Source organism: Athene noctua, chromosome 6 (genome assembly GCF_965140245.1).
Source record: "Athene noctua chromosome 6, bAthNoc1.hap1.1, whole genome shotgun sequence".
Taxonomy (NCBI): domain Eukaryota; kingdom Metazoa; phylum Chordata; class Aves; order Strigiformes; family Strigidae; genus Athene; species Athene noctua.
The window spans coordinates 12,915,872-12,939,906 of NC_134042.1; the positions used below are offsets into that span (position 1 = coordinate 12,915,872).

At 39.2% G+C, this 24,035-nt stretch overlaps 1 protein-coding gene across 3 annotated transcripts in view; it reads left to right on the forward strand.

Moving 5' to 3' along the window:
* The first annotated feature begins 1,220 nt into the window (after positions 1–1,220).
* Positions 1,221–24,035, forward strand: part of MIDEAS (mitotic deacetylase associated SANT domain protein) — a 58,130-nt gene continuing 35,315 nt past the window's right edge. The window contains exon 1 of one of the 3 annotated variants that reach the window (XM_074909619.1): positions 1,221–1,310. The gene's annotated coding sequence lies outside the window, so the exon portion shown is untranslated. Of the gene's footprint in view, positions 1,311–4,451; positions 4,686–6,533; positions 6,546–24,035 lie in introns of those variants that run through there. The other 2 variants (XM_074909618.1, XM_074909620.1) reach the window with 2 other exon arrangements.

Here is a 24,035-nt window from a genome sequence, read left to right on the forward strand (position 1 = left end):
ACAACCTAGCAAAATTAGGATGGTTTCAGCAGTCCTGGTTTTCAGCATGCCATATAATTCGGTACTTCATAGATTCTTACACCGTCTTTCTCACCGTGGTGTCTGAGCTGCTTTCAGTAGTGTTTAAGCAATGTGAGTAACTTTTCTTTTTTTTAAAAAAAACATGTGGTTTCTTCTCTCAACCACAGTGTCCCTCCCTCTCCCTCATGTAACAAGGTCTCATCCTGGTTCTCAGGAAGCCAGTTCATGACACTTAGTGTCTCTGTGTGTGTACATATGTATTTATGCACACATGCTCTATAAATAAACACATGTGTTTTTCCCTAAGTTGATCAAAGAAACTGAATCTTGCTCAAGTTAATAAAGCAAAGTCAGTGTTTTAAACTCAGATATGAAGAGTAAAATAAATATGCAAGACCTTTTCTTTTTCTTTCTGCAAACTCTTTTTAAAAAGGCAAATCCCTTCTTACCAAACATTCTGTCTGACTACATCAAGTTTCCGAAGAGAAATTATACCCTAGAATAATATTTCAAATGTAACATCTTGAGTGTTTAATTTTAATTCTAACTATGATGGGGTATTGATACTGGGGAATTTCAAATTTCTCTGTAGGAAGGAGTAATTAATCTTGTAGAAAAAGAAAAAAAGCATTTTTAGAAGCATTTTATCCTGTAATAATGCAGCTGAAAAATGCTGACTATGAGGGAATGGGTTTCTTTGTATTTATGCTGATGGTCTTTTAAATTCCCAACCTCAAAACTAAAGTCCAACCAACCTGAAACACATACAATCACTTGTATTTCCTATAAATTTTTTTCAAACTATTTCAGTATCATTTAATTTCCCTCCTCTTATGTGAGATAAGGGGATTTGCTTCACTCAGGTTGGAGAGGACTTTGGGAGGTCACCCTGTTCAACCTCCTGCTCAAAGCAGAGTCAACACTGAATTCAGACCACCTTGCTCAGGATTTTCTTAGTCTGGTATTGGAAACTTCCAAGAAAGGAAATTTCACAGCCTCTTGTGGCAACCTGTTGCATTGCTTCACTATCCTCACTAGCTGGTTGGAAGTTATTGTTTCAAGTCATGACCAATACATTTCAAGTATTCCAGGTGCAGACTGGAATAACAAATGATGAATAAAGAGGAACGGTTATTTCCCTTAACCTAGCTGTGCTTTTTTTTAATACGGGCTAGGATGCTGTGAGCCTTCACTACTGACTGGTGTTCACTCCACTGTCCACCAGAACCCCCAGATCTTATTCATGGTGCTCAGTCGCCTGTGGGTCCCATCCTGTGCAATGGCAAAAGGTTAGTCCAGCTAAAGTGCAGGGCTTTGTGCCAGTCTGTGTTGGACTTGATGTGGTTCCTGTCAGTCCATTCTCTAGCTTGTCTAGAGGCAGCCCTGCCCTCGAGCATTGAATATATTTGTGGGATGAACACTGTAGCTATTCATTACTGGTTTATGCTGTCATTCAGTTTAAAAAAAAATATCACATCCAATGGAAATTTTAGAAGAAATTTCAGTGTGATTATGAGATGGAAGTTTTAGGTTTATTGGAATCTGCAACTTCTATTGCAGAGAGTAATTATTTTCTTACTAGCTACAGTGATTAGGGCCTTCATTTTACACTTAATTTCAGGGAGAACTAATAGCTCCATATTGTCTCCCATAAAGCTGGAGCACGAGATGGCCTGAGAGAGGAAGGGACATTGGCTTGGCTCTGGCTTGGTGAACAGAGTGCCACCTACTGAGCGCAGGTCCCAGTCCCGCCAACCTAAGTATGCAAAGCACAGGCTTTAATCCAAATTCTGACTCAGTGCAATCCAGTTTATTAATGACATGCGCCGATGTTGTTACAGCACCAGATGTGTCTGTACAAGCCAAAGAAGCCTAAGATTTTTATATAGTGATAGCTAGGAAATCTTCCAATCTCCTCCTTCAGTGTAGTAATAAAATAATGACATGACAGGGAATATATGTGTATTAAATTTTGTTACTGTAAAATGGATGGAAGTGCAGCGTGCATGCAGTCTCAGCACATGCTGAGAAAAGGAGAAAAAAAAGCATAGCAAGAGCTGCTACAGCAAGAAAGAAAATGATGGTGGCTAGTTCTGGAGGAGATGTAAGGACTGTGTAACATGAGGAACAGAGAAACAATTGAAGAGTGCATAATGGCAAAATCTTTACAAAACACTTCATAAAACTGTTTATTGCTCAGTAAGATAAACAGCAGCGTACAATGCTATAAACACTCCACATGCCATGGTGCCTTTGAAGTGTGCTGCTTCTATTTCAGATCTATAAACTGGCTGGTATACCTACGGCCTTGCCCGTTTTTGTTCTTATCCCATTGGGTAATGTTTAGGAAAGAAGTAGTATCCTTTCCTATAGATGTTGCATCTTACAGTGTGTTTCAGCTTTGTCCTTGTGGTTACTATGTTGTCTTTGGCTCAGTAAAGAAGGATTCCTGTCTACCTTCTACATTATTTGTGAGGCAACTATTGAAAACAAACAATGTTAAAATGTCTCCCAGGCAAGGGTAGAAAGCATACTCCCCGGTCTGTGCAATGTTAGCTTCTGTAGCCAGATGATGTTTCTGCCACTGTCTGCTGCTTTTATGTGATTATGAATTGTGAAACATGAGATGCTGCTCATCATTTTGCTTCTCAAACTCCAAACAGGTAAAGTACAAGTGTTTGTTCTGGCTGAAAGGAAGAGCTACACTTTGCTGTTACAACAGGATTTTAGTCATAGAGTGGTGTTTTGTTTTGGTTTGTTTTCTTTTTCCCAAAGAAAATTGAGATTAGCAATTTCAACCTTATCAATATCTGATGTGCTTCATGGGAGGCACCGATTGCCTAACATAACAGAGAAGGAAACAACTCCAGTTAATGGAATCTGTCTTTTCAGTCTTTAGGGCAAATTAAACTAACATTTGCCTTTGTGTGCCTTTGACTTCAGTTCTAGTAATTGTATGTTCAGTTATTTAAGCTTTCTTTACGTTTTAGGTAGTTTATGAGCAGTTGCGAATATTCTTTCTGTATTGATTTAAATAGTTATTGACCTATTGCTCCTGTCTATTCAGGAGTTCAGAAAAGCAAATGTACTAATGGTACTATAGAAGAGTTTGCCATGAATGTCCAATTGAGAGAGTGTTGCATCAAATGATACCTTTGGTTGTGAAAGAAAAAAAAAAACCTTTACCAGTACTACCTGTGGCTACTATCTTGCTCTTCACCTCCATGTGTCTCACTGTTATTCTCTGCACCGTGACAGGAAAAGATTGGGTGTGGTAATTAGACTACTGACCCGGGACTCATCAGAGAAACCTGGTTATGCATCAGATACGTTCTGTAGTCATGTGTAAGTCACTTCTCTGGACTCCTGTTTCCACACATCTTGAGCTTCCCTGGTAAAAAGTTCTGCTTAGAAGCCAGGAACTATTGTGAAAGAAATGCAAACTAGAGTCAGCAGTGCAAAAATTACTTCTATATTTCACTCCATAAAGCAATACATGCTAGAAGGGAAACTGGCCTGCTGCTCTGAAAAAAAATAATAAAAAAAAAGCTATGCTACTGTGTGCACTGAAAGATCTAAGCCTGGATGAAGGTAAACACGTGGCAACGTGAACGTTGGGGAAAAATGTTTGGCGTTTTCATGTTGCTTGCCATGTTTCACTGAATGAGAGTCTACTCTGTGAACGCTAAATGTCATTTTATATTCTGAAAGTTTTGCTGATCGTGAACAAACTGGAGTATTAGAGCAATCTACAGGGGGAGCAATGACGAAGCAGCTTCTTTATTTCCTGCCTTAAGAGGAGTAGCATGCCTGCATTTGCCAGCACACTGTGTTTTTTATTCACACACCAAGGCAACAGAGGAAGCCATATTCCAGTAGACAAACTGGACATTTTTAGATACCTCAGCAGTATGTGTTCTTGTGAAAGTAAATTTCAGCTTTCTTGTGGAAAAAAATTTCGGATGTTTGGCCAACAGTACAGAGATGACCTGAGGATCTGTATTAGATATAAATCCTTTCTCCCTTCCCCGTTTTTCCACTTTTTCTTCAGAAAAAGCTGTGAAAAAAAAAGGGGCCAAGAGGCAGACACAGAAAACCATGCTTTCCTCTGGTACAAGTGGTTCCTTAAAAACAAAAAGCCTTTAGTTTGTTTTTCTTTAGAGAGAAGGGCTACGAGGCCTGATCACGCTGGGGATGCCGGCACTGAACTGGGGGCACCAAACCGGCGAGTTTTGCCCGGTGTTGAACGCGGCAGAATTTTGCAGGGCTTGGCTGCCAAATCAGTGCTGCAAACTCTCTCCCCGCCCCTTACTCGTTGGGGATTTCCCCTCCTTCCCTGCAAGCAGCAGCCGAAGCCAAGCGCGGAAGGTCAAGCCAAGATCTGTGAAAAAGGGCAGGGGGGCCAGCCTGGTGCCAGGAGGAGACGCTGAGGGAGGGGAGGAGGAGGAGGAGGAGGAGGAAGGCGGGAGGAGGAGGAGGAGTTGAGGAGCCTGGGCCCGGGAGCCTCCCCACTTACCGCACTAGGAAGTGACGCTTTCCCTGAGTCCCGGAGAGAAAGAAACAAAGTTTGGTGGTTCCCCCCCCTCAACTCCTTCTCTTTTTCCCTCCGCTTTGCTCCTTGCTGCTCCGCGGGCGCCCGCCGCCGTCCGTGCCTCGCTTCGCAGGTGAGCAAGCACGTTTTCTTCCCTCCCCTGTTTTCCGCGGGCTTAGTTGTGTGGTGTGTTTTTTTAAATTTAATTTTATTTTTTTTTCCGCACGATTTGCTTCCGTTTTCCTGCCATTTTGGACAGGGGGTGTCTTTCCTGAGGGCTTTTTTTTTTTTTTTTTTTTTGTATTCGTGGGGGTGGAGGTGTATGCTTTGTTTGTGGGTGCAGGATGAGAAGTACCTGTGGAGGTGACTGGGGCGGCTGGCTCGGCGCCGGGGCAGCCCTGCGGCGGGCGGCCAGGCTCGGCTGCCCAACCGTTTCCTCCTGCTTTACCGTGAGTCGTTACGCGGGCTGCGGAGGGGGTCACCCCGCTGCTGCCTGGCTGCAGCCGCGCATTAAGGATGTATCTGTGTCCGGGTGAGCAGCCCGCCGATGGGATTTGGGGGGGGGGGACGGGTTGGGGTTGAGGGTTTTTGTTTTTTTTTTTTTTTTTTTGAGGAGGGGCTTTTCTTTTTTCTTGCTGGGGCCGCTCCGCGTGTGCGGAGGGCTGCGGGAGAGCGCAGGGAGCCGCGGCTGGCAGGGGCTGGGTTTCTCTGCCTGGATTTACGCAGTGGAAGGGGGGCGGCGGGGAGGAATTTATTAGATAATTTCTCAAAATCCCGTGCTCTCCAATGTGCAGCTCTTTCTCTGGCAGCAGCTGCAAAGGACCGATTCTTTGCAGTTTACCAGTAAAAGCTGACAATACACCCACGCACGTATGTGAGTCTTATATAATACTTACGGGTTGGTTGTTTTTTGGTTGCGTGTTTTTTTTTTTTTTTTTTTTTGAACAGGCGTAAGCAGGATTTATTTTTGGTTTGTAAAGTCTTGTGTGGTTGCATCGTGCAGAATTAGATAAACATTCTCTTTGCTTAACAGAGATTTACTTGGAATCCTCTTTGAAACAGCTTCGTTTTTATAATACTTTTGATTTCACCCTGACTACATGTTTTGAGTGCAGTGTGCAGGCCGTCTGTGCTGGAGCAAGCAGTAAGCAGTTAAGGGAGGGGAAGAGAGAAATGAAATGTCCTAATGCGGAGACTGATAGTAGGTTGTTTAGAGGGCGAGACTGCAGTTCCAAGCAGCAACAGCAGCAGCTTTATGACTGTGTGTAATTACAGAGTGATTGCATAGGACAGCATTGTTGAACCGAATACGTATACACAGGCTATTGTGCAAGATTTCTGTACCGAACAAAACCTTTTTTTTTTTTTTTTTTTTTTTTTTGCATTGCAAATACTGAAAAGAGAATGTGTTCTGCGTTGAACTGCCACGTTCCTCTTGGACTTCACCGAAGAATTAGCAGGGGAGGGGAAAGGAGAAGTGGAGCGGGGGCTGATCGTAGAAGTCAGACCTGAAATACTCAGCAGAAACGCCACCAGTAGTCTCTGAAATCACAGAAGAAATGGAAAGCTCGTTGAATCTGTGGGTTCATGTTTCTGAAGTGATTATGCAGCAGGTCTGCTAACAGTCCTGCAGGTTTAGTGTAATTCTTGCTCTGGTCTAATTTCTTATGTGGGAAAAACGCCTGTATAAAAATAAGCAAGTGCAGTTCAGCTAGCTTGCTTGGAAGTGGGAAGCAGAGCACTGGGGAGAGTTTCTGTGTCAGGCCACAAAAAATCAGAGGTTGAAAGGAGTTCTAGACTAGACATAAGTTTTGAGCATGCTGTTGAAACTGTAGTTGAGTAGCACCTTGCTCAGTGATCTTGCAGGCAGCGTTGGCTGAGGGATAGGACAGGGCACTGAGAGTGTGCCACTTGAGTCTGTTAGCGATTCTTTTAACTAAGACTTTGAAGGACCATCAAAATTATGCCGAAGTTCTTGTGGATACAACTTAAGGTACCTAAGATTTGTTTTTCAGAGATGCTGGTTATCTGTAATTTTTATCTGTTTAGTTCTGGAAGTATTTGAAATTCATGAAATACCAGATCCAAAAGATTTTAGATCTGGTACTCAGAAATTGGCCTTTCTGAGATTAAAGACAGTTTTCTAGAAATGTTATCTTTAACCATCATTGCTGATGTCTTAATGCTGTGAAGGCTTGTAAAGTGTTTTGGGCACGGTGATAGAAAGTACTGTAAAAATGGCAAGCTGGTTAAGAATTTCTTGGTGTTCAACTAGAAAATATTATTTTAGTTGAACACACTAATAATCTTATTACTGGTAGTTTCCTCAGGTTGTCAACCAAATGCTTAAATAAATGTATGTAGCTTTGTTTATGAAGAATAGTGATGTGCTGAAGATGTTTGGTTTGTTGTTGTTTTTTTAGCAGGTGGCTAATTAACCACAACTTTAGGCCTATCATTTGACAAACCTAGTATTTTCACAGTGATCCTTCTGTAAGTTTATTGGAGCATTTTATTTTAAGACAAAATAAGAAAAGATACATTAATCTGTGCATTGCTACGATGATTTATTTGTAGATTTTTCTTTTAATTGTTCTTTGCGTCTTGACTGACTTGTGAATCTGTGTTACACTGGGTGTTTTAATGTCAAAATTGCTTCTGGGGAAAAACAGAAACAGTGCTGAAAGATTCTTTGAATAATTTGTGGTAGTGACACAATACAGTCATTCCTTATGCTAAGTCTTTGGCTTTTCACAGCCTAGATGGTGGGAGAAAATTGTTTTAGGCCAGGGTTCTTCAGGCTTGTATACAAAGGAGTAGGTAAGTTTCATGTCCACGAGTAGTCCTGTGGTGCTTAGTGGAATTAGTCATAGATACACATTTGCGTGCGTAGTAGCAAAAGGGAGGTGCAGCCCTGCTAGCCTGTAACCCATCCAGGTGCATGAGAGTAGCAGTGATAGGAAATGATGAGTGCTGCAGCACAGTACAAGCCTTCTGAGAGCCGACATAATCATTCCAGATGTTAATTTATGCCTTTGCATTTTAACCCGTGTTATCAGCTGTAAGTAGTAGCTGCAGAACTGCAGGAGATATTTTCAAGCCTGGCATCCCTCTCATAATGCTCTTCTGTCAAGCGGCCAGGCGGTCCCTGAAGTTGCCCCTGACAAGGACCTGCAGCCTTTCTTTGGCAATGGCCACCCTGGCGATGGCGGGTAGCAGCAGTGTGTGTGGGCATGTGAGGGGACAAGAGCGACTGCCAGGAATCTGAATGGGAGTCTGTCTAGCCCGTGGTCCTCTTTCCGAAGGTGGATACGTTTTCTATACGCTTAACAGTTCTTGAGAAACTCAGTAGTTTTACCTCGAGCTCAGGTAAACAGCAGCCACTTTTTTTTAATCTGTCATGGAATGAGGATGTTGGAGTATTACAAGTGTACAAGTTGGACTTGTATTAGGAATAAGAGCTGATTTGGTTTTGTTCTTTCACCTTTTCTTAAAAAATCCCAGTTGCGTTCCTTATTTTTCTGAGGCATTGCATAACATCTTAGTATTGGTTGCAGTGAATTGTAGTTTATGCTAAAATGAGATGTAGTGATTATGCATATTATCTCCAGTGCAGTTACCAGTGCACTACTGCAGTGCAGTTCTAAGTGACATAAAGCGAGAAATAAAACACTTTTCTCTGAGTGCTCATCATAAAAGGGAGGGCGACGGAGGCGGGAGCTCTGGTGGTGAGGTTTGCAACACATGTCCAAAAAGCTAGCAAATTCTGGCACAGGCAAGCAAAGGCTTATGAGTCAGCTCCAAATGGAAGAATTGTCACTGAGCAGTTTGTAAATAGGAGGATGTACTGCTAATTCAAGGAAATATCATCATTAGGACCTCCCCTAATAATTGGAAGTGTGGCACAGAGCTCTCTGTCAGACGGGAGTTGTTTGTGCTTTGAATCACGTGTTGCCTTTAGTGTGATTTTGGCATTCAAACCAAGAAATCCTTGTGTGATATGTAAGTCCCTGAAGGAGGTGGTTGCTCAAGTAATAATTTAAATTTTTGTAGCTGCATACCACCAACTTGCATTCCTCATGGAAGCTCCTTGGCAGCCCCCAGTGCACAAATGGCATGTGTTTCCAGCGTGAGGCTCCTCAATAAGCACATCACAACGTTTTGTGTAACTTCAGTTTCTGAATGGTCTCCAACCGTAGCCCTTATCAAGGGCTCCGCTGATCAGTTCTAGCGACTGAAAAGCACACAGAATGTTACAAGAAAAAGTTACACGCTTCACACTGGGGAAAAATGTGAATGTGTGCATTTTGAATACCGCCGACATTCAGGTACTCGGGAGCAGACGATTGAATGGGGATGCAGAGAGAAATCTTGGTAACTAATTATTTGCTTTTCTGGCTGTGTTGATGCTTTTTATCACATTTGGTGCAACTGGAAACCACCTGACAAGCCACCTGAATTAATATATTTGTGTGTGTGTTTATATATAGTATGGAGGACGTACAGATATTCTTCGAAATTTACAGCTCTCAAAAATGAATGTTCTTTTTGTGTCGAGTAAATTACATTAATGCTTCTTGTTGCATTGACAGCAGGTGACAGGAAGTTAAACTCTGGGAAAAGCTAGATTTGGAGGTGATGACAAAGTCTTCAGTGGGGTTTTTTGTTGTTTTTTTTTTTTCTTAAATGCATCTTGAAAGGCCTACAGCAGAACATGGAACATTGTTTTTTAGTCTTTAGTTTTTGAAACTGAATTTTAAAGTTCTGTGTAGTTTGGCCTTAAGTATTGGTAAAGATTGAAACAAGTTAATGACTGAAATAGTAAACTGAGAAACAATTCTAATATCTTTTTTACTAAAATTGTTACTGATTCATTACATGTTCAGCATTGGAATATAAAGAGATAGGAAGTGGAATTAAGTCAGTATTCATTATTTCTTCTTTACTGTAGATTATATTCTCACATGAAAATTGGTTCTCAGTTGTTTGACTTTCTCCATCATAGCTTACTAACAGGAGAGGTTATAGTGCAATAATATATATTGGTATATCCTCTTGTCTTTTATTTTGGGAAGATTAATTAAATATGTATATTTATGTATATGCACACTATTCTGTTACACATCCTTAAGTTTCTCATTCTATAACTCAGTTTCCCTGAGAACAAATGTTTCTCTTTTTTTGAGATGCTAGAATACTGTTTGTGAAGGGTTTTTATTTTAAAAAAATTTTCTTGAAATTTTTTTGTTTGACTGTTTGTACTATTATTTCAAGCTTGAATATCAGGCTATATTTTGGGTTTTATCTTAATTTATTGTTTTTAATAATGTTGCTTTTGGTATTTCTAGAGCTGTAGTATCCGAAACATGCATGACTTGTGACTGCAAGGATTGTACTTGTCTTTTTTTATCACGAGCTTTTAACTGAGAGGACTTTTTGAAATACTGGTTTGGCTTTGCAGTCTGGTTATGGTACAGTGTTGTATGGTTGATTTCCAGCTGCCAGATTGGCTGCATCCCTTCAGCATGGGTGAACTAGAATCCGTTCTCTGATGAAGCTACATGTTGCAGGCCAGTAGGCCTGTTGAGGTGCTTGTCACCTTGTCTGCAGTGAACACCTGCATCTTTCTTTTAGTGATCTGTCATAAATTACATTATTGTTTAGAGTTTTATAGTAATGAAGTCAACTATTATTGGAGTTTCATAATATCCTTAATTGTTCAGATTCTTGGTCCTGAACCTTAGACACAGTGAAAAGTAAAGTAAAATGAAGTACCATACATTAAAAACACTCTTTGGATTTTACTGGATGGTTTTCAATTAACTGTCTTATTTCCAGGCTTTATTTCTTCCTACATAGTGTATTGTTAATTCTTTCAAGCGTTTCCTGAAAAAAGAGTTTGCTGTGTTTGTGGGAAATTACTACACTTGGGTGGACAAGAATTTAGGAAAGTATTTTCCTATTTTTAATTTGGTTTTGTACCATTTGAGAACAAAATCGCAGCACTGCCAAATTCCTGGTGAGAGAGCCACAGCTGTAAGGCATTCTGATTGTTCTAGGAAATTCCAGTGATGACAGTTTAGGATGCCAAATACTCATGGATGTCAAACTGGCAGGGAAATCTGACTGCCCCTGTGATTTAGTTTGATACTGTGACTTAGAAAATTCTGGGTTGAATTATTCTCTTAAAAATCTCTTTTTGGCAGGCTCTAGATGTTATCCTGTATGAGACATGCTAAATATTGGGAATATTTATATCTTTATTATTTTGAATAAAGATTATAAATTTATAATTAGGATTTTTTAATTGGAAAGCTATTATCTTTTCACATTTTTAGAAAATATAAATATTTTTTCAAGTCTGTTTCATGAATAAATCATGTAGTCTTTCTACAACAGTATTTGTTTAAATGAAGATATTTCAAGGGATGTTGAGATGCCTGGGAAGAAGTAAATAAATGAAAGCTAGGAGTTGAAAGGTATTACTGTACCATTGGCCATTCTTATTATTAAGAGTTTAAGCTGCACTCCTTGAATGTTTGGAAAGTATTTTCCACACAGAGGGTATTATTGCAAGTAAATAATTGTGCATTTGATTATGGGCTTTGTTTTTTCTGATTTAATTTCGGTATTGAAGTGGTATTTGTTACCGTGATTTTCTAAATACATGCAAGAATGCAAAGTATGTTTAAGAAATTTCTTCTTTACTATTGAGAATTGCTCCTTGGTGGTTTTTTGTTTTAGTGCTCTTTCTTTGGCAAAAGTGAAGTATTTAGGTATGGTACTAGCTGACTTATTTTGCTATTACCACTTTCTTTCTATAGAAAATGTACTATAACTTTTTTATGTAAAAAAATTTGGATCTGTAATAAAAATGCTCTTTTATTGTCTAAGAATATGAAAAGAAGAATGTGGAACTCCTTATAAATAATTCATTTTAAGTTTGAATTGGAGATGCAAAGAATAAACATTTGAAGTACTGAGATATTAAAAACCTAGGAAGTTTGGTATACATGATACCGTGCTTAGGTTTTATAGTTGTTAATGGTGAATTATGGGCTGCCTTGCAAGAAGCTTCGTTGAAGTTAATGATGATAATTTTTTTCTTTAAAGAATGAACAAAGCCTATCTGAGGTTTTTCATTTGCAATATAAATAAACCTAGTTACCTTACATTTACACAGGAAATTAAAATACAGGGAGCTTTGTTAGCAAAATAAATAATATGCAGATTTGAATCCTTGACTTGTGCAGTTTTTCTCTACAGCTAGTAGAGCTCTTAAATAATAATAATAATTGGTATTGAATAAATTGCACACTGAAAGATTTGGATTCTTCATTCAGGTAATCTCTCCTAGCGTTTTAAAATGAGCTAGCCTGCCTGTGCACACATGTATGCCAAGATGCAGGCTCTTGTTTGTTTGTCCAAGAATGACATAAGCATATATTTGTTAACTGTAAAGCACAGGAGACAAAAGAACCTCGGGCACGCTGGTCATAAAGAAAAGGCATCTCTCCAACACAGGCAATAGAGCAAGGTTGGAGACTTTTCACTGGACTTCAGGTTGCACTGCTGCTTTTCAGCAGGTTTATGGATTTCTCCACAAGGCGCCTCTGTCAGAGGGATCATTAGGCAAGTATGAGACCAAAGGCAATGGCCCAAATACTTGTCAACATCAACAATTGCTTGACCACGTGTACTTGGATATTTAGTTAAAGGGACAGTATGTAATATTTGGAGTTGATGTTAAAACAGCAATATTAGCAAGATGATGCTGCTTTTGTGCTGACTATATATTCGGGTGACACTGAATTGGCTTTTACTTTTTTTTTTAAATGGAAGTGTTTTGTTTCGTATTTTTCCCCAGCGGTGATAAATCTCAATCGATAAGCTGCTCCAATCCTGACCAGCAATATTCCGTTCTTATAGTACTGTGAAGCTGCTGTTGATGTTTGTGGAAGAATGAGTTTTAGATGAAAGGGCAAAATTTCTTGTTTTTAAACAAACAATCCCAAACCAAACTAACATTCTCGTGCACATACAAAATAAAAAAGTGCCATAGCAGGAAGATATTTAGATTTTTTTTTAATAAGCTTTTAACGCTTCCTTCATGGAAGGTATTGATATTTAAAACTATACTTGGATTTGGATCTCAAATTATAGATGCTCACTTCAGTCTGTCTGCTATGGTAGTAGTATATTTCCAGGACTGCATGACAAAAAGCATACAAGAAAACTCAGTATTTGAACAGGTTCACATGTTGCTCAGCTAAAGGGCGGAGATGGCACTGTTGTTTGCAGCAACTCTTGGTGTCTAATACAGAAAGGTAATTTCTTAACAAGTGTCTAGTTTTCTGTAGTCCCTTGTCAATAATTTGAACAGAAATCTACTGAAGAGGGTTTGCGAGAATAATTCAAATCTGTGTAATGTGGTTTGCTTCTGTTCTTCACATCATGACCATTAATAAAAAAGACTGCATCTGCATTGTAATTTTCTGGCTACATGGTATAGATAAGTCTGCTGTTTGTTTTGTATTTTGAGACAATATGGTTTTAGTGCAGATTTTTACCACTTTAGTCTGAATAATACATAACAAAGGTGAAGGCTACACTTAGACCTTTAGAGGCCCAAGTGATCTATAGGTGTCCCTTTTGTCAGAAGCACATTTAAGGATCTGATTTGCTAGTGGAGGTTGCAGGGCCGTGACTGGGTCTGTGCCAGCAGTTCTCATGGAGGTCTGTTTCACGAATACAGCCTAGAAATCGCAGTTAGGGGGAGCTTTCTAAGGCATTAGTTGCTCAAAATGTTTAAGAAGTCACATCCATACTCCTACCAAGAAGTCAGGAGCTTTATATATTTATCCTTTAAAAATCTTAAGTAAAATCTTAATCTCTCTTATTAGCCTGAAGTGCTTTTAGTGTTTTATTGCCGATTTAACTGGTGTTAATATTCAGGGGGGGCAAAAACATTTCTATTTATGATTTCATTGAGCCTTTTATTCATAGATAGCCACAAGAAGCTGCTTATACTGAAATTAAAACAGGCAGCAACAAGGAGCAGGTACCTTGAGCTTAGAGGAAGTCTTGTTCTTTGCCCTGACCCAGAAGCCCATTAGGTCTTCCAGTCATGGAATTTCCTGCATCTGATGAATGAGTCTACACTTAAATTTACAAATTGTTGGACAACTAAGACCAAAGACAGACTTGAAATAGAAGGCGACAAAATGCTATACAGGGAAGAAGTGTTTTCTGGTGCCCTAAGACACATAACAAAACTGTTTCCAGCCTTCTCCCTTTCTTGCAATCTCGCTGCTGACAAATAATTTACATTGTGCCTTGTTATCATCCTCGTTTTAAGGTGAAGTAAATGCCTTCAAGGAAGAGGCTACAGAACCATATGGAGTCTGGGAATGGAGGTTTTGCCCCACCCAAGGGAGCTGATTGTTGGGGGATCAGTTAGGGGAAGGTGTGATATGCGAGTCTGACTTTGCATCTCCATGGATGGGTCAGTGTTTTGTCAGCAGGCTTTGTACAGGAGATCACACCCTCTCACACCTACTGTGAGAAGGAGCTGGCTTTGTTGTTTGGAAATAGTTACTGACACCCTCTGTGGACCTCCAGCAGATAAGAGGCACTTAAACCTTAGGTAGAATAGCATTTTTAAAATTCAAATGCAGATACATGTTTGCCTGTATGATGCATCCTCTAAGGGCCCTTGTGACTAGCTTCCTCGACATTCTGATTCAAAGGCTGACTTTTGGTTCTTTGGGAGATGCTTAATCACTTCATATTCTAGATATCTGAGACGTGGACCTGAGGCTGCTGGATGCACTCTAGAAATGAGACACTAATTTCTGTGTGGAGCAGATTGAGTAAAGTTTCCTTAGCTGGGTTAATTACTTGGCTTTAAATGAGGTTGTCAGTGAACAAAATTTTCTCTGTGGTTCTGTGCACTTAGGTGATTTCAGTCTGGCTCTTATGTGGAGTTATTGCATACTTTTGTGTTTCTCAGTTGGGTAGCTTTGGTAGGGTCATCGAAAATGTCAAAGATGGAAGAAACCAAAGTGGAGGATCAACTTTGTTTTTTTGGAACATGGTTCCAAGGCGTTTTTCCCTGGGTTATACATACATCTGTCAGCTGCTCTATTATGTTTTTTATTGTGAAGATGAACAGAACTACTCAATTTTGCTGTGTGCTAAAATGTATTTTAAGATGACAGTTCTTTCTGAGTGACTTGATTTATGAGACAAAAGTACAGTTTGGAGGTGGAAGGATATTCTGTGTTTAGTGACAGCTATAACTGAGTTATTGTAAGTGACAGATCTTGCTTGGGAAAGTGCTTTAGATTAAGCGTAGGATGCCTGGCTGTTTACAAGTAACCATCTGAGCTGTACAGTTTGGATGCATGGAGGGAATGTGAAAATCTATTGACATCTTTAGTTACCCAACTAGTTTATTTTTGGGAGCTCATGAATTGGCAGGACATAGTGACCCTGTCTGGAGGGGAAAAGTGACTTTGAATGCAGGAAACTTAGTGAATACTTTGTCAAGTTACTTGCTACTATTTCTTTGCAGCAGCAATAATGGAGATTTTAACCCTTTGCTTTCCCACTGAACTTTTGCACAGTGTTGATATATTTTAATGAAAATCTAATACTACTCTGTCAACATGAAATCGCTTAATGCATCGTACAACAGATTTGAAGAGTATGAGGTTTTCTTGTTTGAAAAAGGGGAAGAAAAAGACTTGGTGGTAGGTTGCTTGTTTGTAACCCTTTATGTTATACCCTTCATTGGGAATAGCTATAGCTTGGTTCAGAATTGGTCCTGGGCACAAAATGCTACAACATAGAAAAGACAGAGCTGTCTTGCACACAGGTAATACTGGATTGAGGACAAGTAAGCTGCTGAGAGAAGTTGTGTACAAAAGCGCAGCTGTATTTTGCATGACACTGATACTGCCTTTGTCTGTCTGACTAGAGAGACCCAGCAAACGGGATCAAAAACTGACAGTAACAACTGTGAAGTCTTGCAGACTCTTCACCCTTCCTATTATAAATTTTCTGCATTATTCCACTTAGCATAGTGCATAAGGAAATAAGAACAAGAAAGCTTTCTTGTAGCTACTACCACAGTCCTGGTTTGGAGTGCTGATACAAGGTTGTGTGGAGTAACTGGGGAGTTCATTCTGGAAGAAAGTTGATTTTTCTTTTGGCTTTCAGTATTCTCTACTCTTACACCATCAGAAATTCTCAACTACATTGTCAGTTTAGTAGAAAACTACTTTGTTGCTGAACATAAGTTACTACAAAGCATTTTACTTAGTGTTACTTGCAGGTGTCTTACTGAAAAGATAAAGCTGTATTCATTACTCTTAATTATTCCATATCCCTTTATTCATTCATACAATTCACTTGTGGTCACATACCAGCATTTCTTACAAATGCTGAATTTTGAGAACAGGTGACTTACAAATTACTTTGAAGGGAAAGTACCACTGATTTGATTTTTGTGTGTTATACAAACAACATTTTAAAAATGCCAGCAGATGAAGAAATAAAGAAAAGGATAGTACTCGGCATGCTGACGGGATTCATGGAGACCGTTTTGCTTCTCCTCATCCCTTTTCTTTAAATAGAAGTTAAAATTTTTTTTTTAATAAGATCTGGAAAACTTATATGTTTCTGGAACAATGTCAACTGTCAGCTTATCTGTTCAGCAACAGTCCCTCACTATTATTAAATACAATTGCTGGAAAATATTGTCTTGGGTCTCACATCTTAATTGAAGGCAGGGATATTAATTTATTTTTGAAGACTTTTTTTTTTCTGGTGTATATTAGATACTAGTTTCAAACAGTATGAGTTCTTTTTTCAGTACCCCCAGTGCTACATTTTGACTTCATTTTAATAAATCTATAATTTACTAATTTTTCTAGCATTTTAGATTATCTGTCCCTAGTTTTAAGAGTAAAAGCTTCCTCCATTGGAGTAACTTAAAAATTAAAATATGTCCAGCTGAAATATAATTTTTTTCCTCCCCTTTGTAGATCACCTTAAATATAGGTTTAATATTAATTATAGATTACAAAGACCCTGTTGGTTAAACATGAAAAAACATATAGTTTTACTTTCATGTTGCTTAATAGTTTGTTGATAACTTAAGTTTCTCGATCAAATTGAATTTTTGGAGGTGAAAAAACTCTGAAGTCCTTGATGCGTCTCTTACAAGAACTTCTTCAATGCAAAATAACTGGTTTTATTTCAAAATTGAAACAAGGGAGAGTTTTTACAATTCCTTGATGACTGTAAAGACATAATTATGAATGCTCCAGCATATTAATATAATCAGATTGTTTGTGTATTGCTCATTTGTGGGGATAAAGCATCATTTTAATAAAAAAAATATTTAAGTAAACTACTTAAGAAGAATTTCTTCCATTTAAACGGGTTCTCACCTGCTGTGTTTGTAGTCATGTAAATGAATGCATGTATACATACACTGTAGGTTATAATGTATAGCCAAACCAGAATATAGCTGGTTAATGATTGCAGGTGTTGCTTATTGTTGTGACTTCAAACAAAATGTGCTTTGCAAACACCATTTTCTCTCTTTATTGCCAAACAAAATATCCAAATATAAATTGGATGCTAGTATAAGGGAGAACACCACCTTACACCAGGCTGCAAATATGTTATGGCCTTAATTTCATTGAAAGCATTCCATCTCTTGGAATCTGGGGATTAAAGCAGTTGAGAGATAATTTGTTTTAGGGTTTTGCTGTAGCGTTGTGGGTAGCAGTGTATGTGTGGTTTTTTAATAATCAAAACAAAAAATCCTTCTCTGTTAGTGAAGTCTGAATGCTGTGATGGAGCTAGGCTCTTTTAAGTATAATTTATCATTTTAGGCAGCTCAGCTTTCCTTTGAATGCAGAAGTTGAAAAAAGCTGTGTATATTCATGGAAATGCAGAACAAATAGTATAAACAAACAACAGTAGGGGTTATATATATTAAAAAAAAAAAAAAAATCCTCATCAAAGCCCTAAATGAAATGAATGTATTCCAGGATGCTTTTACGCACGCTGTTGCACAGGGTGTTGCAAATGTCTGTTGCCTCTCCTGTCTTTGCAGGGGTGTTCAGTGCCTGGTGGGGCCTGAATTAGTGTGTGGGGGTGCTGGATGTCACAGCAGCCGCAGCCACAGGTCGTGGCATGCCAGGCTGCCTGCGAGGGCAGGGGGAGCTGCCAGGTGCCTGGTTTGAAGGCAGCTTGTTCTTTGTGACTTCTGAGACTGCTGCGCTCAGCTGCAGGGTGGACACAAACCCTTTGAGAGATACTGTTTCTTCAGGCTATCACTTGGGTTCTTGCTCGGCAGCTGATGCATTTCATTGGGAAATGCAACATCAGAAAAGCACGCTTTTAGACTCCAACTGGCTTTGGAGCAGCTGTACTACAACTAAATAAATATAACCCTCTGTAAGAGGAAATAACTTTTCTACCAGATATATGCACAGATGGATTGTAATCATACTGAGGCCAGTGTTTGCCTCAGCAAGAGAAAAAAACTTTTTAGTAGAAATCTATAAATGGAAATTTGTGCTTACACTAGCTTCTTGCAGCAGCAATTGGAGAACATTTCTCCTGCCTAGTGGGAATCAGATAGGCATTTCAGGGAGTTTGAAAAACTAAAGGAGCTAGGGAGATACAGGCCATGAACTATAGGAGTAATGTACATTAAAATTTACTGGTCCCCAGATGCCTACAAAAGTGTCTGGGAGCAGTTCCTTTACAGGTGTGTGAGTGAACACGGATAACAGAGGTGTGTGTGCCGGAGGTGCTAATGTACTGGATGTCAGTCTGCTCCAAGAGAGTGGGGGGGTGGGGGTGTAGCCTTCCCCTGCCAGGGGGAAACCCAGGGTCTTGCCGCCTCCAAAATATAGATTTCATTTTGGATAGAAAAATAATTTATTAAAAACAAAACAAAACACCAATTTGGGGAGATATTTAGTAATTACAGATACACTTCCTAAAATATTTTATAATAAGAGCAAAGTACAGAGTTAAAATTATACGCAGACAGCACTTGTGAGAGCTGCTGCTTCTTCAGGAAGGAATTATGATGCTAAAATAATGGATCTGGTATAAGATCATTCCAGGATTATTTTTTTTTTCCTGTAATGAATGAGGGAGTTCTTTAGTGAATACCTCAATGAAGTATCGTTCATCACTTGATCTTCAAATACTAAGATACTTTAATGAAGAGGGAGTTGTCACTGATGGGATTTTGCTTTAAAAAGACAGCTTCAAACTGAAAGCAAACTTAGATTTAAACGACATTCTCTGTGTCTTAAAATAAATGGATTGTATCTTCTAACAGAAATGGTGCCAGTATCCAGAGGAGGCCTTAGGGCCATGTGATGGAGCTGCACGCCTTAAAGACTAAAAAGTGTCTTTTAAGTTAGTGCATACGTTTGCAACTGTCATTTTTCCTTGGGGGGAAAGAAAAAAAAGAAAAAAAGGTTGTTAAACTTTATCGTGGGAGGGAAGAGGTGGTCAGTGATTGCTTTTAAACACTGAGGTTTTCCAGAATGCCTGGGAAGGACATGGTGCTGCTTTTGTGGTGCACGTTCTCTTGAGGGCTGTGCAGCAGAAGAGACTGCAGCAGAACTCTGGCAACAGCTCGCTGTGCTCCACGGGCCCGTTTTCCACAACCCTCAGCACGTTGGTCACCACTGATTATTCTTTCCACATGTCGATTTTGTGCATGAAGCTACTTCAGCGAATTGAAGCTGAAATTCAGGAGTTGGAAGGTTAATTATTTCCCTTGCCTTTTTGCCTGTATGTGCAATTTGCTTGGAGGGAGTGGGAAGGAACGTTAACCATTTACAAGTACACATCTCCCCTCATTCCTCCCCAGAATGACTGTGGAAATGACTTCTGGGCTGGTTTAGTGAAACAGCTAAACTGCTTTCAATAGTAGAGACTGTTGTAAATTCGCAGATTAGCAAGAAACACACAGTGGGTGGATTTTGTTACTGAGGAGTTAGTTCTCCACAATGAGAACAGAAAATGAACAGGAAAAGGAGGCGTTCGTGTTCTGCTGAGGAAACTTTTACTATTGCAGCTAGGCAAGTAAAGTATCTTTATTGCTGTGGACTCCATTTTAAACTCTTTATTTGAAGACCACCAGAAGTGTCACTTTACTCGCCTAAGGTATAAAAAGCTTGAAAAGTTGGAATGTGGTAAGCAATTTCCTTTTTTAAGATTAGAGTTGCAGATCTGCTTATTTTAGAGTTTGACTAGAGCGCTGGTGAAGTGATACTGGGAGTTGAGCAGCTGACAGGTGGGGTTTTTTTCCAACTACTGCCGTTAAAAACCTGAACGTTTAAATCCAATGTCTACTGAATCCAGTGTCATATTGCATATGAAATCTTCCGTTGATTTTTGAGAATTCACAATCTTTCAAACTATAAGGAGTTCCTCAAATGACACTGAGAAATTTGACACACCGTATTTCTTTCCTGTCCAAAAAAAGAAGTGTCAATTCATCTTTACCATGCAAATACCTGTGCATAAAATTAAAAGATACGTATTAACAAGTGAAATGCTTGCGAAAACCTTATATTTCTTCAAGGAAGGAATCTGAGAAGTATAATTAAAATGATAACTTATTTTTATTGGTTGTTTTTTTTTATGTCCAAATCTGTCCTGTTACTTTCAGATAAGGTAGAAGTAAAAAAATTATACTAAAGAAATGACCAATTGTGAGAAGCTACTTTTAAAAAAAGAAAAAAAAAGCACACTAAGAAGTTATTACACTTGCTTAACTGGATGGGTGGTTCATGTCTTTTGAAACAGTTTGTCCTACCATGATACCTTTGTGGAAATAAGTACCTATTTAACTGGAAGGCATCGTGTTCTAGAAAATGGACAAAATGTACTGGGAAGATGGGTGCAAGAGGAGGGGCATCTGCAGGGACCGATACACTTCTGGTTTCAGAAGGGAGATACTTTTTCCTGCTAGTTCTTTGTCATCTCACCTTTTTCTCACGTGTTGGCTTCCCACATGTTGCAACATTAGTGGAAACCAACCATTTTACTTGACCTCAATCTAAAATCGAAAGTGGTAAATTCTTCAGCCCTGGGCCTCTGAAACTGCTGCTTGGGGGAATCCCTGTCTCTGCAGATGCTACTGTGAAGCTTTATGCCACATTTTGCAGAAGGTGAGCTGAAGATACCTGAAGAATGTGGAAACCTTGCTTAAGCAAGCAAGTTTAGAAATTACTACAGTAACACCAGTTTAGCTTGCTACATGCAGGAACTATGTACATGTAGAAGCCATTCTTTTATCTGAACTTTTTTTCCTGATGGTCTTATGTGCAGGTAGTGATGAGTGTGAATTCTCTTCTGCTTTTTTTGTTCAGTTTTGTGGCTCCGACAGTACTTTCATGACTCTGATTTTGCAGATTTCATCTGCAAGGGAACCTTTTGTGCTGAGTGCTCAAGATTTTTAGTAAGGAAGAGAGAGAACAAAGCCACAAATATAAGTGGTGGGAGGTTTAGGAACAGAATTGACTTAACAACTTAATCTACTGTAATAGGTGAATTTCATCACAGTTAATGTGCAAATTAGTACTTGTTCTGTCTTTCTAAGTAATACTGTGACTACTGTGACTTAGCATTCCTCATGCATAACTCTCAAGGCTGCTTTTTGGTTGGGTGATTTGGTTGTTGGCTTTTTCTTTTTTTTTTTTTTTTTTTTTTTTCTTTTTTTTTTTTTTTTTTTTTTTGGTAAGCAGCTGCTATAAATACATAGCTTTTTATGGAAAGGGGAAAAACAAGACTTGCAACTTCATCTCTAGCATTTGCATTTAAAAATCTCTGGCCCCTATTTTTTTCCACGACACTTTGTTATGTTTCACAAACCAATGTGTGATGGTTCTACCCCTCCTTAAATGACAGAAGTCTGATTGTGGTTGCAGAGCAAAACTGGGGCTGAGGACCGTGGTGCCCCCTCACCTCCAGGGCCTCGGGAGTGCCAGTGGTGGCAGCAGCAGAGACCCCTCGCAGACCCTCCTGAAAGGGTCCTTGTTCCTGCAGACCAGCTGCTGTGAGTTCTGCCATGTTCCTGCTAAAAATCAGTATGAGTTTTGCTCTTAACTTGGCTGGAGACAGGGTTAAACAGAAGCTTCATTCAGAGGGTTCAAGGGTTTGAAGTTTGTTCCCTGTACGGGTGGGCTCTGAACACGTGCAACTCCGACGCATCCGTTTCTTGTGGGGCTGAAAGCTGTTTCTTATTTGTGGTGCCTTAGATGTTGCAGTTGTGGGAAAAGAACAAAAATTCTTTTCCCTTGGAGTGGTTGTCAGGAAGGAGGTTGCAAAGATGGAATATACATGTCATGATAGTTGCTAAAAGCACTGTCTTACAGGATTTAAGAGCTCCCCTTTTTTTATTCTCTGATTCCAGAGTGTGCTTGTATGCTTATGGTGATGATAAATGATGTAAACACATGAAAACATGTATCAAAGCTGATCTATTTATAGCTGTAAATGAGTATATTGTCCCTTCTTTCTTCATTTGAATTTATAATTACATGCAGGGAAGGGATTTGATGAGGCTCTTTGGCGTTGTTACCCAATCCCTAGACAAAATGAGTAATAACGTCATGTTTGCACCTGAATAGGTCTGCCTAGTATTCCTGAATTGCTCTGTGTCCCCCGGACACTACTGCAGCCGAGGCTAATGTATCGCTATGCCTATATGCCTTAGAGGAGACAACTCACAAAAGCTAGAAAACTATTTTTAGATTCACAGTAAACCCGCATTGACTGCTGTATGCTTATCTTGAGTTTATCATTGTTCATGGGATACAGTCTCATGGGCAGGCTAGAATAGGAAGAAATATTTCAGTGAGCTTTCGTTTGCACTTTAGCCATCTTTAGGATGGGATTTCAAACTGAGTAAGAAACTAAAGATGATTGAAAAGGTAGGGCTTGACACTGAGTTGGGCTCCCTGCTCTGTCATAGACCAATCTTAAAGGCAAGTCACTTCATAGTCTCTCTCTGACTTAGTCCTCTTCAATAAAAAGGAAATAATAGTAGTTCCCTTCCTTAAAGAGGCGTTGCCAGAGTAAGTACATTAAAGAGCATACAGTGCTGTTATACAGTGATTATGAGGTCATGCAACTGTGTAAAATAAGAATTGTTGTAATTCAGTTTCTGTGCTACAGTGCAAGAAATGAAGCCATGGACAATAAGAGGACTACACCTGGCTAGTTTGTGTTGTCATTTTCTTAAAAAAAAACAAAATACAAAACCCCCAACCAGTACAGTTCATGCAAATGGAAGAGCCTTTTGCCTTGGCCCGCAGTTCCAGACGGAGCTTCTGGACTTCACAGAGACATTGTAGAACACTGCATCTGTGGAGCATTGTAGAGATTTCTTAGTATGACACTGCCATATATATATATATTAATGTTAGAGCTCTTGTACAGATATGAGTGGGTGAACTTTTATGTGCTTTGGAAGACACTGTGATTCAGAATATCAAAATAGCCTTAACGTTTACATCAGGGTGGGGGGAGTTCTAAGAATATTTTAAGTAGTGTTCTATACCAGTTTCTGAGTTTTGGTGCATCTGTTCAAAATGATGCTTTACCTGACATCTCGCAAATGCAGTCTGTATGTACACAGTATGAAGGAGTGAACAGTGGACAAAACTGAGATCAAGGAATTCCAGGAGAATAATCTCTAGTTGGCTACCCATTTAGTGCAAGACAGGCTGTGTTGTCTCTCTTTGTTTACCTCTTAAAAATACAGAATGTTGCACGTGACACATGTTGTGAGGTTGGATAAATTGATCTTAATATGTTGCTATAACTGTTGCAAAGTGTTACATAAATATTAAGTATTCTAATAACATCAAGTTTGTTTGGGGGCAAGTTTCTTCAGCTACTTTCCCCAAATTAAATTTATCTTCCGTGTAGCAACTAGTAGAATGTTTTTCTGCCTCAGTTGATGTGAAGATCTCTTCCAAATGGGGGAGAACTGTGTAATGAATGTCAGCCTGCTGATGGGAGACTGGATGTTTGTTCTTATTGTTTGGAGATTTGTTGAAAATAGTAAAGTCATGAGAAGCTGTGGAACGTAAATTGAACTAGTAAACTATCTGAAAGAAGATAGTGCTATCTAGCTGGTGTGGAAAAATCCTTTAGAATCCACTAGATGAGTTAAAAGATTTTAAAGGAGCATCAATCTTAATTTCTTTTTCTTTGGTGTGAGAGGATCAGGTTAGTGGAATCCATACACCTGAAAGGTTGACTAGTTCATTAGCCTTTCATTCTGAGAGTCAAAACTATAAGGGATTTTTTTTTTTTTTTTTTTTTTTTATAAGACTTGGAGATTTCTTTTGGCTGTGGTGAAGTGTTTAGCACTGATCCTCTTACTGGCTTGTCTACTGAGTTCCTGTGTGACTTGCCAATT